This window comes from Zingiber officinale, chromosome 4A (assembly GCF_018446385.1).
Source record: "Zingiber officinale cultivar Zhangliang chromosome 4A, Zo_v1.1, whole genome shotgun sequence".
Lineage (NCBI taxonomy): Eukaryota > Viridiplantae > Streptophyta > Magnoliopsida > Zingiberales > Zingiberaceae > Zingiber > Zingiber officinale.
In genome coordinates this window covers 70,964,785-70,981,103 of record NC_055992.1, presented here as the reverse complement: position 1 = coordinate 70,981,103, position 16,319 = coordinate 70,964,785, and the positions used below count along the sequence as shown (strand labels likewise).

Genomic DNA, 16,319 nt, shown 5'->3' with positions numbered 1-16,319 from the left:
GATTAGATCTCTTGTTCTAGGATGGAGGGAGTATTTGTAATGAAGATTTGATGTAAAACTCTTGTGGATTTGCCAAATTCCTATTTTAATGATATTGCCCAGTTTGTATCCATTTGATCTTGTGTGGATTGTTGTGTTTGGACCTAATTACCATGCTTAGTTGAATGTTTGAATATCTTGTGGATCTTGTAGAGATTGTTTCTCATTCGATTTTGCAAGGGATGTTCGTGACAGGAACAAGCCCGTGTAAGGACGTTTGAGGGGTAATCTTGAAGGGGAAATTAGGTTATTCAAGAGGGTAGAATAGATTGTATGCATTAATCTTTATATCTTAATGAGGTTGAGAAGTGATGAAATCTTATGTTGATTATCCAAGGGACGCACATGACAGGCAAGCCCGTGTAAGGACAACATAGGTTTCATTCCTTATTGATCGCATTTAGATGTATTTCAATCCTAGGCCGGTTGTCTATTGCAAGAGGGAACCGACAACCTTCTAAAAATGATGGACAATTGAGGAATAAGATTTTGGTAGATTATTACATTGAATAACATTACAATGAAACCAAAACTCCTAGAATATACCTTTATCATTGCCCTTATTTTTATTTCTTATTCTTTCATTTCTTTGTTTACCTTTCATAGTTGCTCTTAGCTTTTGAAAACCAATTGATTAGTTGTTTAGCTAATTCACTTTGAGAAATCTTTAGTGGTTATTCCAGTCCTTGTGGATACAATATCTTTTATTATTACTTATGACATTTCCGTACACTTGCGGAGAGTTAACAAGTTTTTGGCGGCGTTGCCGGAGACTGCGCTATATGTAACGCCCGCCCTCCCTGCTAACTCTAAGGGACGGGGCTACGATACTCCATGTACAAATTTTTCTTTTTAAAACAACGGAAGACTTAAAATAATTTTCTTAGTTTAATAAAAACTTTTCTTTTGTTTTTCTTTTCATCAAATCTGAACTACACTATCATGGCATCAATAACATGATATCAAAATTAGTAGAAACATAACATCAAGTCACACATATGGTACTACAATTCATGATACCAAAGCATAGTTCTTTAAAAGTTTTTAAAGCGGGTTCTTATTTGGTTGCCTAGCCACTGCCACACACATCTCCTTGCCTCTCCTGCTGCTCCTTTAGCTCATCCAGCTTTTTCCTTTATCTGTGGTACAAGGAAAGTAAGCTATGAGCACTCATGGCTCAGTAAGTTCCTTTCCTACTCACTAAAACCAAAAATCATCACATGATCAAAGAATGTCTCAACATAACATGATCTCAACTAGTCATGGCATAACATATCATACTCTTTAAGCATATCATGCAACATAACAAAATCATAACTAGTCATGGCATATCATCTCTTAAAGCATAGCATGAAACATAACATAAGCATATCTAATCATGGCATATCATAGTATCATCATAAGGTGGCATGGCATATCAAGCTCTTAAAGCATAGCATGAAACATAACATAATCGTATCTAATCATGGCATATCATAAATCATAGCATCATCACAACATGATCATAAGGTATATGCAATATGATTTTGAAAACATGTATCCGAAAAACATGTGTATGTCTCATGATCTTTAAAACCATTTCTTCTTACATATATACTTGAACATAATATCAACATAATCAGGGCCCCGGCTTGTACCACACATAGATAAATCACGTAGATATGCGCGCTTCCTAAGTATATCCAAGGTAGCAAGTCTTGAATCATACTAGGAACTAGGTCCGGATCACACAACCATAGACCTAGGGGCGTACTAAGGAGTCCATCCCTTTGTTTTTACTAGCCTGGATCACACAGCCAAAGGCCTAGGGGCTGATTAGGAGCCCACCCTTGTTACAAGCCTTACAAAGTAAAGTAGCATGTATAAAAATGCATCATTTAGTCACATAGCATATCATAGAAGTATGCATCACTTAGGCATACGTTATGTCATAAAAGTATGCATCACTTAGGCATACATCATATCATAAATAGTATGCATCACTTAGGCATACATCATGTCATAAAAAGTATGCATCACTTAGGCATACATCATGGCATAAAAAGTATGCATCACTTAGGCATACATCACGTCATAAAAAGTATGCATCACTTAGGCATACATCATGTCATAAAAAGTATGCATCACTTAGGCACACATCATGTCATAAAAGCATGCATATTTTCACCACATAGCATATCATGAGAGCATGCATATTTTAGGCACATAGCATATCATCAAAGCATGCATATTTCTATCCACATAGCATATCATGAAAGCTTGCATATTTTAAGCACATAGCATATCATCAAAGCATGCATATTTCTATCCACATAGCATATCATGAAAGCATGCATATTTTAAGCACATAGCATATCATCCAAGCATGCATATTTCTATCCACCTAGCATATCATGAAAGCATGCATATTTTAAGCACATAGCATATCATCAAAGCATGCATATTTCTAAGCACATATCATATCATGGAAAGTATCAATCACAAGCATACATGTTTAAGCATAAGGGTGTATCATGTGATTATACTATCATAAGAAACATGGTAACATAGTTAGCTTGGGTTCTAAGCTTCCTAATCCCTTGGGTTCTTATCATGGCCGAACCCCCTTAGATCTCAATTTAGGTAAAAACAACCTCCAAGCATGTGGAACCTAAATTATCATCACATCAATTTCATAGGAAGCATTAGAAGCATGATTAACTTGGTTTCTAAGTTCTCCAAGTCCCTAAACTTCATGTGGCCGAACCCTATCAGGTGTGAAACAAGGTACCAAATGTCATGAAAGCATGGAAACCTTAAACCATATTTATAGCATTTTTTTCCAAGTAACATAGTAAGCATATTTGAGCTAGTTCCTAAGTTCTTCAAGCCCTTAACATATGTCATGGCCGAAATTTAACAAGTATTCATTAGGGCTAAAAGCAAGCATACAAGCATGTGAACTTGAACTAACATCATGTATAAATTCATAATAAGGCATCATACAATGGGTATGGCCGAAACTTACCCTAGCCTCATTTTAGGTCATTAAACAACATATAGCATGAGAACTTTGGCTTTCTACTTATCATATTTCATGTAGAGTGACATGAGCATATTTAATTTTTGTTCTAGGGCATCTATCCCTTCATGGCCGAAACATACAATGGTACATTTAGGTCATGGAAAAATTATACAAGCATGTGACTCAATCAACATATTATCATATTTCCATAAGAAGCATTTTTAACACAATTGGTTTCAATTCTAAGGCCTCTAGGTCATTTAAACCCTACTTGGACGAGACTCATCAGTATTTAAATTTTCTTCAAATAGACTAAAAGCATAGGAAGTCATACAAGTTTCATAGCATGTATAAAGACAAGCATAATAAACATACATGTGAATTGTGTCTTAGGCTTCCTAGGTTTCTTTCCTTTTTCTTTTATTTTTCCTCATGGCCGAAACCTACCAATCTCTAAACTAGGTTTTAAGTGGCCTAAAGCATGGAAAACCTAAGTAAGTTTCATGGCAAAAAGTACTAAGAACATCATATACAAATTTGGTTCATAAACAAGCTAGGACCCTTGTGATCTTACATGTCATATATCATGTAACTAAATTCTCTATACCCTAATTAAGCATGAGAGCATTAAACAACTTTCATATCTTAATATCACAGAGGTCTTGAGCATGTTAAAATTTTGTTTAAGCTTTTCTAAGCTATCCATCTTATCATGGCCGAAAATCTTAATGAAGAGTTCATGAATTTCTATCAATATTCAACATGCAATTCTTTAAGAGAACTCTATATTCTATCACATAAACATGGTTACTTAAATTTAAAGGTATTCCTAACCCTAAGCTCTTTTCTTGGCCGAAACATATGAGTGGATTTCTTTTGGTTCCAAGTAACTTTTAAGCAAGAAAAACCAACAAAAGACCCTTAGTAATTCATGGAGGGAATCTTGTACTAGTTTGGTTAAACAATGATTTCCCTAACCTCTTTAAAATATTTTTGGCCGAAATTCTAGGGTTAGGTACTCCTCTGACCAAGCATCATATAGGTATAAAAACATGAAGGAAAACCTTCCTACATAGCATAGAAAAATATCATGAAATGAGGACTTGTTTAAACCTTCCTAGATTTGAAAACTCTTCTTTGGCCGAATTTTTCTTAAATTCTATTCTAGGTTTTCTAATCCTCATAAAATCCGAAAAGCACATAAAACGCCTTGTACCACAGGTGAGGGGAAGCTTACTTCCTTTTCGCTTGTGGATCTAAGGTGTGGTGATGGAAGAAGTAGCCTCTTCTTCTAGTTCCCTTCCCTTGATTCCTTGCTAAGTCCTCCTTGTATCTTAGGCTTTCTTAGGAGAAAACCTTGGATTGGGCCGAAGATGGAGGAGAGGGGACTGAGGGTTCGGTGAGGGAGAGGGAGGATGAGAGAAATGAGAGAAAAATAAAATCTCCTCTTTACATACTCTCTTTTATGTTAAGGGGGAAGATGTAGCAAAATCGGTTTTTGCTTTCCTTCTCCCTTAGCCCTTTTTTTCATTTCCTTTTTATTTTTATTTATTTATTTGTTCTCATCATTCATGATGAAACAAGGGGGAATGAATCCCCTTAATTCCTCTCTTTAAGTCACGGCAAAGAATGAAGAAGAGGGAGAGAAAAGAGGAAGGCAAGTTGCCTTTCTCTTGTTCTTTTCTTGTTTTCTTTTGGCTAGCTTTTACTCCCACCCTTATCATGAGTTTCCCTCCTTTGCTATCAATATATTATTCCTATCCCAACTGGTTATTACCCATTAATCCTATCATTTACATCATGAGAGGTTCAAGGTTCAATCCTTGACAACTCCCTATTTTATTTCTTTTTATTTCTTTTTTTTTTTGGTTCAACATTCTACTAATATTTTTCTAACGTAAATTCATCATTCTCATATTTATCTTAAAAGCTTAGTGGGTGTTACACTATAACATTAGAGATTATCAATTGAGTTAGACTAAAGATAACTCTTCTTTTCTTTTCATTAGCATAATTGAAACTAATCTTTAGAATTTTGTTTTCATCATTTGCATATCTTTCTAATTCTTGACAATTCATTTTGTTGCAATTCTAATTCTAATTCTAACTTTGCATTCTTGATTTCTAGCACTCTAATCTAACTTTTCTCTGCTTTCTCTTTTGATCTAGTTTCTTTTTTTTCTTTTGTAAACATATCTTGAAATCTTTAGCATATGAATTATTCTAGATATTTTTCTTTTTCCTTTTATCTTTTCTTTCTTGTTTTCATTATGCAATTTCTTTCTTACAATTTTAATTCTGCATTGTTTTTCTTGCTTCTCATATTGCATTTTATTTCTTGTCTTTGATTCTTCAATTTTTTCTTGTTCTAATAATTTTTTCTTGAATATCCATGAGCACTAACTGTTAGAGTGTACACTAAAAGCCTAGCTTTTGGTATAAACATTTATCTAGAAATAAGAATCACATTGGTCAAATGTCTACATTTATGATAAATGTAGTTGCTCAATTAATTTATATTGTAGATAACATGGTGTGTGGTGTCACACACAGAAGATCATGTTATCGGTTCCTTATAAATTATAAACAGTAGCTCACGACTAAGATGGAAAGGAACAAACCATTGGAAGGTCGTAGTGTAATTAGGTGTTAGTTTATCTTAACTATATAATTACACTAGTACACTTAGAGTGCATTGAGTAGAACCATTTGAGGTCGTTCTTTTTATACTGACTTTATAAAGGAACAAAGACCTCAGTTATTATGGAAGTGTGTGCTCTTAATCCTAATATAATAACAAGCACATATATTTGATATTTATTTCTTTAATTTATCAATGGGTGAGATTTAGTTCGATGAATCAATAAGCCCGATAAGTTGGGAAATGATATCACTTATAGTGTGTGTTGTTGATTATAGAAGGAAACTGTGTCCTAGTGATACTAGGTTGATAATGTCCTCAAGAGGAGCTCATAAGGATTGTCATGTTAAACCCTGCAGGTGGACTTAGTCCGATATGATAATAAGGTTGAGTGGTACTACTCTTGGACTAAGAAATTAATTAAATGAGTTGTCAGTAACTCACTTAATTAGTGGACATTCGATATCTTAAACACAGGGAGACTAACACACTCATAATAAGAAGGAGCCCAAAAATATAATTTGGGATTGGTGCGGTAGTTCAATAATGATTCTCTAGTGGAATGAATTATTATTGATAAAATTAAGTTGTGTGTTCGGGGCGAACACGGGATGCTTAATTTTATCGGGAGACCAAAACCAATTCCTCCTCTCGGTCCCTATCGTAGCCTCTTATTTATAGAGTTCTATACCCACCTATACCCACCTTCTATACCCACACAATAGGGGTCGGCCAAGCTAGCTTGGGAACAAGCTAGGGCCGACCTAGGTATAAAATTGGGTGGCCGGCCCTAGCTTGAACCCAAGCTAGTGGGGGCCGGCCAAATTAAATTTAAAAGGGATTTTAATTTTAGTTTTTATTATGTGGAATAAATAATTTATTAAAGAGAATTAAAATTAAAATATCTCTCTTGTAAAAGATCTACAAAAGATTAAAGAAAGAGATTAGATCTCTTTCCTTATTTGTAGAATGGAGAGTTATTTTATTTTCTCTTTAAAAATTATCCACATGTTGATAAAATTAAAATTATAGAAATTTCCTTTTATCAACCATGAAGAGATTTTTAAAGAGAAATTTTATTTTTAAAATTTCCGGAAACAAATTAGGAAGTTTTAATTGTTGATTAAAACTTGTCCAATTTGCTCTCCAATGATATGGCCGGCCATTGAAGTTTAATTTGGAAAATTTGTTTTATTTTTCTAAATTAAATCATGTCAAGGAAATTGAGGAAATTTTATTGTAATTAAATTTCCTAATTTGCCTAGGCCAAGGAATATAAAAGAAGGGGTGAGGGTGCCTTCATGAGACACAACCTCTATTGTTTTCTCTCCCTTTTTTCCTTGGTGTTGTGGCCGGCCATCATCTCTTCTCTTCTTCCTCTTTGTGGTGGCCGAAACTCTCTATTGCTTGGAGGTCTTGTGGAGGCCGGATACTACTTGGAGAAGAAGAAGAAGAAGGAGAGGAAGCTTACATCTCTTAGAGCTTGGTTGGTGTTTTTCTTCTTCCTTGGTGGAGCTTTCTTGTTTTGGCCGAACCTAGCTAGGAGGAGAAGAAGGTGCTTGGTGGTTTCTCATCTCGGAAGATCGTAGCCCACACAACGTCCGAGGTTAGAAGAGAAATACGGTAGAAGATCAAGAGGTTTTTCTACAAGGTATAACTAGTAATTTTTCTTTCCGCGTCATGCTAGTTATTTATGGAAATAATACCAAATACAAGAGGCTTACGTTCTAGTATTTCGAATATGTTTTTCGAAGTTGTGTTCTTTTGTTTTCTTTCTTTTCCTTGTGATTTGATTGTTCTCTTTGGTTAACCTAAAGTTATTTTAGGAAATTAAATATTAGCTTTCTATTAAAGGTTTTGTCTAGTCGGTGGTGGTTGCTCCCATATCCAAGAAGGCCACGTGCCTCGCCACGTCAGTACTGGGAACCTTTTATGGAAATTAATATTTAATGGAATTAATAACTTAAGGAGACTTGGGTCGAACGTGTTAAGTTCCGCAGGAGATCCAAGTCAAAACCTAAAAGAACAAATAGATTAAGTTTTGGATCAAACGTGTTAAGTTCCGCAAGCGATCCAAAATTTAATTTAAAAGAACACATGGTAGCTAGGAAAAGGTTCAGACCTTTGTACAAAATTTTTGTACAGTGGAACCTCTAGGTTTTCCGAGTAGCAACCAACAATTGGTATCAGAGCTAGGGTTTTGCCTCTGTGTATTTGGTATTAGTTTAATTATGCACATGTCATACATAATTTAGGCAGGATAATAGTAGGATGTGCTAACTTTGTGGATGCAGGATCCAACTATTATGGCTTATAGTTATTATGTGTGTGATTGGACCCTTGGACATGTCAAGGGCATTTTATTGTGTGTGCATGATTGTATTATAAAATACAGCAGGAGCTGTATTTAGTTTTATTAGGATTTTATTTTTGATCTAGATACATGTACATTCCTTTTATGGAATATAGGATCAAAATTGTAAAATTCTATTTATGTCGCGGATCGAATCTTGCAAAGCGTGGAACCTTCTAAGGACCAGAGGCGCAGCGGAGCAAGATGGATGCGACAGCTAGACCCGATGGCGGTGGCCAAATATGGCAGCAGCTTGGGATGACAACACACGGAGGACAACTAGAGATAAAAGCCATAATAGTTGAAAATTAGATTTTCTATTTATTGCTTTTATATTGTGCTGTGTGTGCATGTTAGTTTACAAGTTTAGTAGGCTAGCATAGTTAAAATTCCTCATTAATAAATAACTAAGTGGGAGAGGGATTTTTAAGTAAATCCCATGGTCTCCATTACTGGTTTGTAAGTGATGCAAACAAGCTTGCGTGTTGGCTCTGAGTGCCTTCCTCCATAACGGATGAGCTTGTTTGTGGATCACTAGAACAGACTTCCATTTTTGGATGACTATAGGAAGTTAATTAAGAGCGTGTGATCTTCCCCAACGGAAGGGGCATAATCTTATTAATGGACTTAGTGTCAAGTAATGATATACACTTAGACACATCTAATAGTATCCTCCCCATCGGAGTCACTGCTATTATTTGTGTGACCAAATGAAACCAACTATTAATTTGTCATAAAACTAGGTTGACAAGATAATAAAATTAAAGGGTTAAAACCCCTCTTACAAATGATTGATTTTGTATACGTCCACACTAACGTGGCATACAAAATTAACGGTGTTTGAGATAATTTTATTTGTCATAAAGTTACGTTGACAAGATAGTTAATGGGTAAAACCCTCCTCTTACAAATGTTGATTTTGTATACGTCCACACTAACGTGGCATACAAAATTCACGGTGTTTTGAGGTGTTGGTAAATTTAAATAGTATTGTTAGAGGAATCAATATTATTTTAAATTTAGAGTCTTGACCAAATATTTGATTAAAGATAGACCAACTATTAATTTTATTCGTCATAAAGTAAGGTTGACGAGATAATAAAATGATAAAATTTCCTCTTTGAATTTGTATACGTCCACACTAACGTGGCATACAAAATTCATGGGGATTTTTAAGGAGTTGGTCTTAACCAAATATTTTTGTGATTCTTAGGAAGATGGTCAATCCCTAGCTGATATACTTTAGGATAGACTTAGTGGTCCCAATTATAATTGATTGGAAATAGAATTTGGACATTAAGGTAGACTGTCTTCTTAGAACTAAGAACAATATAGGTGTATTTTATTCATTAGTTGATACATGTTTAGTGGAGTTATCTACCGGTACCTGGTGTGTAAATATGGGAGCCACTGATCATGTCTGCAATTCATTGCAGGGTTCCACGACAACTAAATGAAAATAAAAAACACCGTCCACATGGGCACTACTGCAAAAGTAGCAGCTGTTGCAGTGGGAGAGGTTTATTCTCTAATAGGAATAAAATTTGGATTATTAGGAATTGTCTTTACATACTAAGTTTAGAAAGAACCTGATTTCAATTTCTAAACCATTATAGAATAGATATTGTGTCTATTTTGATAACAAAGTTGTTATCAAGAAAAATAGGCAAGTTATCTATTCTGGTATGTTGGTTGACAATTTATAATCCAATAACTCCCATGATGCAACAAATGGAAATTAATAACACATCTTCTAACTTAAGAGAAAGCAACCTTCGAAAAGGAACCAATTATATCTTTGACATCTAAGGCTAGGTTATATTAACTTAAGTAGGATTCATTGGTAGCTGATGAACTTTTGGGTTCATTAGTAGTGGAAATCTTTCCAACCTGCGAGTCTTACTTGGAAGGAAAATAACCAAGAAGCTTTTAAGTCCAAGGGGTATGGAGTCAAAGATATGTTGAAATCGGTTCATTCTGATTTGTGTGATCCTATGACTATCCAGACAAGAGGTAGTATTGAATATTTCATCTATTTTATAGACAACTATTCAAGATACAAATAAATTTACTTAATGTACCGCAAGACTAAGTACTTTGATTAGTTCAAAGAGTACAAGGCTGATGCGGAGAAATGTTAAAGTAAATATCACTATGGTAAGATTGTAGTGGCAAGTACCTCTTGGGAGAATTTAGGAGTCACTTATCAAAAGTAGGGATTCAATCCCAACTAACTGCACCTGGTACACCCCAACAGAATGGTGTAGTAGAAAGAAGGTAAAGGACTCTTATGAAATAATTAGATAGATGATGAGTTATTTAGAAAATTACCAAATTTGTTTTAAGGATAAACTCTGATAACTAAAGTGAACATAGTACCTTTCAAGTTAGAACTCTCTACTCATATAGAATTGCTGAATAGGTGAAAACCTATTTTGAAGCATATTCGGATTCGGGTAATCCAGCACATATGTTAAAGAGAGACAATGATAAGTTGGATAGGAGTTCACTTGTTTGTAAGTTATCCTAGATAAACAAAAGTAGGTTTATAGTCTTAAAAATCAGAAGGTAATTGTTATCATCAATGACTGATTTTTTAGAAAAGGACTATATAATGAACCACGTGCTCATAAGTAAATTTGTTCTTAAGGAAATAATAAAGGACATGTCTAACCTAGTACCAACTGTACAAGATGAGATACCACAAGAAAACTGCAACACATATCACAAATTGATACACAATTACAGAAAGTGTCTTATTGTAGTGGGAGGATTGTTATGCAACCTAAATAGGTTCATGTTTTGGGAGAGTTTTTGGACTCGATCCCTGGAGGGCATGAACCTGATCTCCGGTCATATGATGAAGCACTCCAAGATAAAGATGCAGCATCTTGGCAAAGAGTAATGAATAAAAGAATTAGAATATATGTATTCTAATAAAATCTGGAAGCTTGTCGAATCACCAAATGGTGTAAAAGCCGTTGGGTATAAAAATGTCTATAATAGGAAAAGAGGGATAGACAGGAAGGTAGTAACTTTCAAATCAAGGCTTGATGAAAAAGGAAACTTTTTCACTGGTAGTCATGCTTAAGTTTATCCGGATTCTTCTATCTATTTGGCAAGAGGATGTCAAGACAGCATTCCTTAATGGAAGTTTTGAAGAAAGCATCCATATAAAGCAACCAGAAGGGTTCATTGCAAAGGGCTAAGAGCATCTTGTGTAAGCTCAATCAGTCTATGGACTGAGGCAAAGCTTCAAGGTCTTGGAACATCCGGTTTATCAAAGTAATCCAGATCTATGGATTTATTTAGTAACTGGATAAGTCTTGTGTATACAAAAGGTGTGATGGAAGCGTGGTGGTATTTCTTGTACTATACGTAGATAACATTTTTGGTAGTTGGAAACAATATCAAAATGTTGTCAGAAGTAAGGGTATGGTTGTCCAAATAATTCGATATAAAGGACTTGGGAGAATGTATATATTTTTGAGATCAAAATAATAAGGGATCGAAAGAAAAATATATTTTACTTATCCCAAGCTTGATACATCGGAAAATCCTTGCTCGTTTTAAGCATGCAAAACTCCTCGAAAGGTTTCTTACTTTTTAAGGATGGAGTAACTTTATCTAAAGATATGTCTCTGTAGACATCAAAGGAGATAAAGGAAATAAAGGCAGTTCTTTATGCTACGGCTGTTGGAAGCCTAATGTATGCTATGTACGAGATCAGAAATCTGTTTTGCCAAAGGCATAGTTAGCAGATATCAAAGTAACCCTGGACAAGGACAGTGGACTGCAGTAAAGCATATATTGTAGTACCTTAGAGGCACTAGAGATTATATGCTAGCTTACAAGACAGTTAATTTGGTCCTTGTGGGTTGCATGGATTTTGACTTCCAATCGGATAGGGACAATAATAAGTCAACCTCGGGGTTTTGTGTTTACTTTAGGAGGTAAAGTCATAACTATGGAAGAGTGATAAGCATAGGTGTTTTTCTGGACTCCACCATAGAAGCTTAGTATATGGCAAACCTCTGAGGTAGCTATAAAAGCTGAATGACTCAATAATCTCAAGATAGACTTAGATATGATTTCTGGTTTGTCCAAAGATTATTACAATTTATTGTAATAATATTGGTGCAGTAGCAAACTCAAAGAAACCATAAGTCTATAAAGGCAAGTAAACACAATAGAGCGCAAGTACCACCCAATACGAGAAATCGTATAAACGAGGAGAAGTTGTTGCTACCTAGATTGCATCAGGTGATGACCTATAGATCCTTCCACCGAGGTCCTTAAGGCAAGAGCTTTTGATGGACATGTTGAAGGGTTAGGAATCAGATGTATGGCAGCAGATATAGCAGCTTAGTCTTTTAGTATAAGTGGGAGATTGTTAGAGTGTATACTAAAAGCCTAGCTTTTGGTATAAACATTTATCTAGAAATAAGAATCACATTGGTCAAATGTCTACATTTATGATAAATGTAGTTGCTCAATTAATTTATATTGTAGATAACATGGTGTGTGGTGTCAACAAAAGAAGATCATGTTATCGGTTCCTTATAAATTATAAACAGTAGCTCACGACTAAGATGGAAAGGAACAAACCATTGGAAGGTCGTAGTGTAATTAGGTGTTAGTTTATCTTAACTATATAATTACACTAGTACACTTAGAGTGTATTGAGTAGGACCATTTGAGGTTGTTCTTTTTATACTGACTTTATAAAGGAACAAAGACCTCAGTTATTATGGAAGTGTGTGCTCTTAATCCTAATATAATAACAAGCACATATATTTGATATTTATTTCTTTAATTTATCAATGGGTGAGATTTAGTTCGATGAATCAATAAGCCCGATAAGTTGGGAAATGATATCACTTATAGTGTGTGTTGTTGATTATAGAAGGAAACTGTGTCCTAGTGATACTAGGTTGATAATGTCCTCAAGAGGAGCTCATAAGGATTGTCATGTTAAACCCTGCAGGTGGACTTAGTCCGACATGATAATAAGGTTGAGTGGTACTACTCTTGGACTAAGAGATTAATTAAATGAGTTGTCAGTAACTCACTTAATTAGTGGACATTCGATATCTTAAACACAGGGAGACTAACACACTCATAATAAGAAGGAGCCCAAAAATGTAATTTGGGATTGGTGCGGTAGTTCAATAATGATTCTCTAGTGGAATGAATTATTATTGATAAAATTAAGTTGTGTGTTCGGGGCGAACACGGGATGCTTAATTTTATCGGGAGACCAAAACCAATTCCTCCTCTCGGTCCCTATCGTAGCCTCTTATTTATAGAGTTCTATACCCACCTATACCCACCTTCTATACCCACACAATAGGGGCCGGCCAAGCTAGCTTGGGAACAAGCTAGGGCCGGCTTAGGTATAAAATTGGGTGGTCGGCCCTAGCTTGAACCCAAGCTAGTGGGGGCCGGCCAAATTAAATTTAAAAGGGATTTTAATTTTAGTTTTTATTATGTGGAAGAAATAATTTATTAAAGAGAATTAAAATTAAAATATCTCTCTTGTAAAAGATCTACAAAAGATTAAAGAAAGAGATTAGATCTCTTTCCTTATTTGTAGATTGGAGTTATTTTATTTTCTCTTTAAAATTATCCACATGTTGATAAAATTAAAATTATAGAAATTTCCTTTTATCAACCATGAAGAGATTTTTAAAGAGAAATTTTATTTTTAAAATTTCCGGAAACAAATTAGGAAGTTTTAATTGTTGATTAAAACTTGTCCAATTTGCTCTCCAATGATGTGGCCGGCCATTGAAGTTTAATTTGGAAAATTTGTTTTATTTTTCTAAATTAAATCATGTCAAGGAAATTGAGGAAATTTTATTGTAATTAAATTTCCTAATTTGCCTAGGCCAAGGAATATAAAAGAAGGGGTGAGGGTGCCTTCATGAGACACAACCTCTATTGTTTTCTCTCCCTCTTTTCCTTGGTGTTGTGGCCGGCCATCATCCTCTCCCTCTCTTCCTCTTGTGGTGGCCGAATACTTCATCCCTCTTGGAGTTCTTGTGGTGGCCGGATACTACTTGGAGAAGAAGAAGAAGAAGGAGAGGAAGCTTGCATCTCTTAGAGCTTGGTTGGTGTTTTGATCTTCTTCCTTGGTGGAGCTTTCTTGTTGTTGGCCGAACCTAGCTAGGAGGAGAAGAAGGTGCTTGGTGGTTTCTCATCTCGGAAGATCGTTGCCCACACAACGTCCGAGGTTAGAAGAGAAATACGGTAGAAGATCAAGAGGTTTTTCTACAAGGTATAACTAGTAATTTTTCTTTCCGCATCATGCTAGTTATTTATGGAAATAATACCAAATACAAGAGGCTTACGTTCTAGTATTTTGAATATGTTTTTCGAAGTTGTGTTCTTTTGTTTTCTTTCTTTTCCTTGTGATTTGATTGTTCTCTTTGGTTAACCTAAAGTTATTTTAGGAAATTAAATATTAGCTTTCTATTAAAGGTTTTGTCTAGTCGGTGGTGGTTGCTCCCATATCCAAGAAGGCCACGTGCCTCGCCACGTCAGTACTGGGAACCTTTTATGGAAATTAATATTTAATGGAATTAATAACTTAAGGAGACTTGGGTCGAACGTGTTAAGTTCCGCAGGAGATCCAAGTCAAAACCTAAAAGAACAAATAGATTAAGTTTTGGATCAAACGTGTTAAGTTCCGCAGGCGATCCAAAATTTAATTTAAAAGAACACATGGTAGCTAGGAAAAGGTTCAGACCTTTGTACAAAATTTTTGTACAGTGGAACCTCTAGGTTTTCCGAGTAGCAACCAACACTAACATGTCAAGCAGGCCCACGAGAAATTTTTCTACACCCTTTTCTAAAAGATTTTATCAACCATTGTGCAACCTCAAATTGAAGCAGAAAGTTTCCAACAAGACCCAGAGTTAATTTTCATGATACAAGGTCACAAATTTAGAGGAGAAGTATCAGAAAGTCTTTATCTGCATCTTGAAACATTTTTAGAGATTTGTGATATGGTGAAATGTGAAGGAGTGTCAGCAGATGCAGTTCGATTGATGACATTTTCTTTTAGTATCAAGGATAAAGCAAGGACTTGGTTATATTCTCTCCATCCTCAAAGCATCACAAGTTGGGAACAATTGGAGAAGCAATTTCTGAATCATTTTTTCCCTTCAAGCAGAACAGTGTATCTGAGGAATTGCATAACAAATTTTGCTCAAGCATATGGAGAATCATTGTTTGAAGCATGTGATAGATTCAAGAGTCTTCAAAGACAGTGCCCTCATCATTGTTTTGAAAAATGGTTGATTCTGCACATATTCTATGGGGGAATTTCTTTCTCAGACAAGAGTTTATTGGATTCATCAGCTCGAGTTTCTTTTATGGAGAAAAATGTAGATGAAGCATATATGCTAATTGATCAAGTGACACTGAACCTCCATGAATGGTCGAACATAAGTTGGATGAAATCTCCCTCAAACATTCAAGAAGTGTATGCCATAAATGCTATAGATCCTGTCAAAAAAATTGTAACTCAACCATCTATGAGTTTTGAAAATCACAAGTCACAGAACGGGGAGTTCAAACATTTAGGGGCAAAGATTGAAAGTATTGTTTCAAATTGGTTTAAAGAAGATCCCCCTCCTTCGCAGACAAGATCTAGTGAAAGGTGTGATGATGTTGGGTTGAGAATTGAAAAAAAATAATGAAGAACTTTTGAAGAAGGACATGTTTAGAATTGAGGAGAAGAACAATAGAAGACCACATGAACTCTATTCCATTATTCCAAGAGGTTCCCAAATGCCACAAGTACCTTTCCCTCAACGATTGATCATACCAACACTAGATAAGTGAGTTGAATCTCCTCCACAAGCTAAAAGGGAATATGGGAAATTAGAAGTACCTTTCCCAAGACCATCACTAAGGGTTCCTTTTCCACAAAGGTTAGTGGGGGTCAATGAGAACTATGACTTTAAAAAATTCTGTGACACTGGTAAGGTTGAGTGCAGATTTTTTAAATTTGTATAAAGATGAAGACTCTTCAAATGAGGATTGTGAAGATAAAGCAGTGGTAAATAAGTTTTCAGATCTACCTCCAAACTTTATAGGGTGTTGTAGTGATATTAAATTTTAAGATGATGAATGTGATTTGGTAGATCAATTTAAAACTGCAAGTGAAGTTATTGATCCTCCTATAGTTGATTCTCCTATTGAGGATATTGATGTGGGTTTGTTTTTTGAAGTTTGTGTTGATGATGTTGATATGGAACAATGTGTGGGAGCTA

The 16,319-nt window shown here is 35.1% G+C and overlaps 1 non-coding gene across 1 annotated transcript; it reads right to left on the bottom strand.

The window, feature by feature from the left end:
• Nucleotides 1–15,222: 15,222 nt before the first annotated feature.
• On the bottom strand, nt 15,223–15,328 carry LOC121973914. The gene has a single exon (XR_006109819.1). It is a non-coding gene; the product is annotated as a small nucleolar RNA R71 (small nucleolar RNA).
• Between the last annotated feature and the right edge of the window lie 991 nt (nt 15,329–16,319).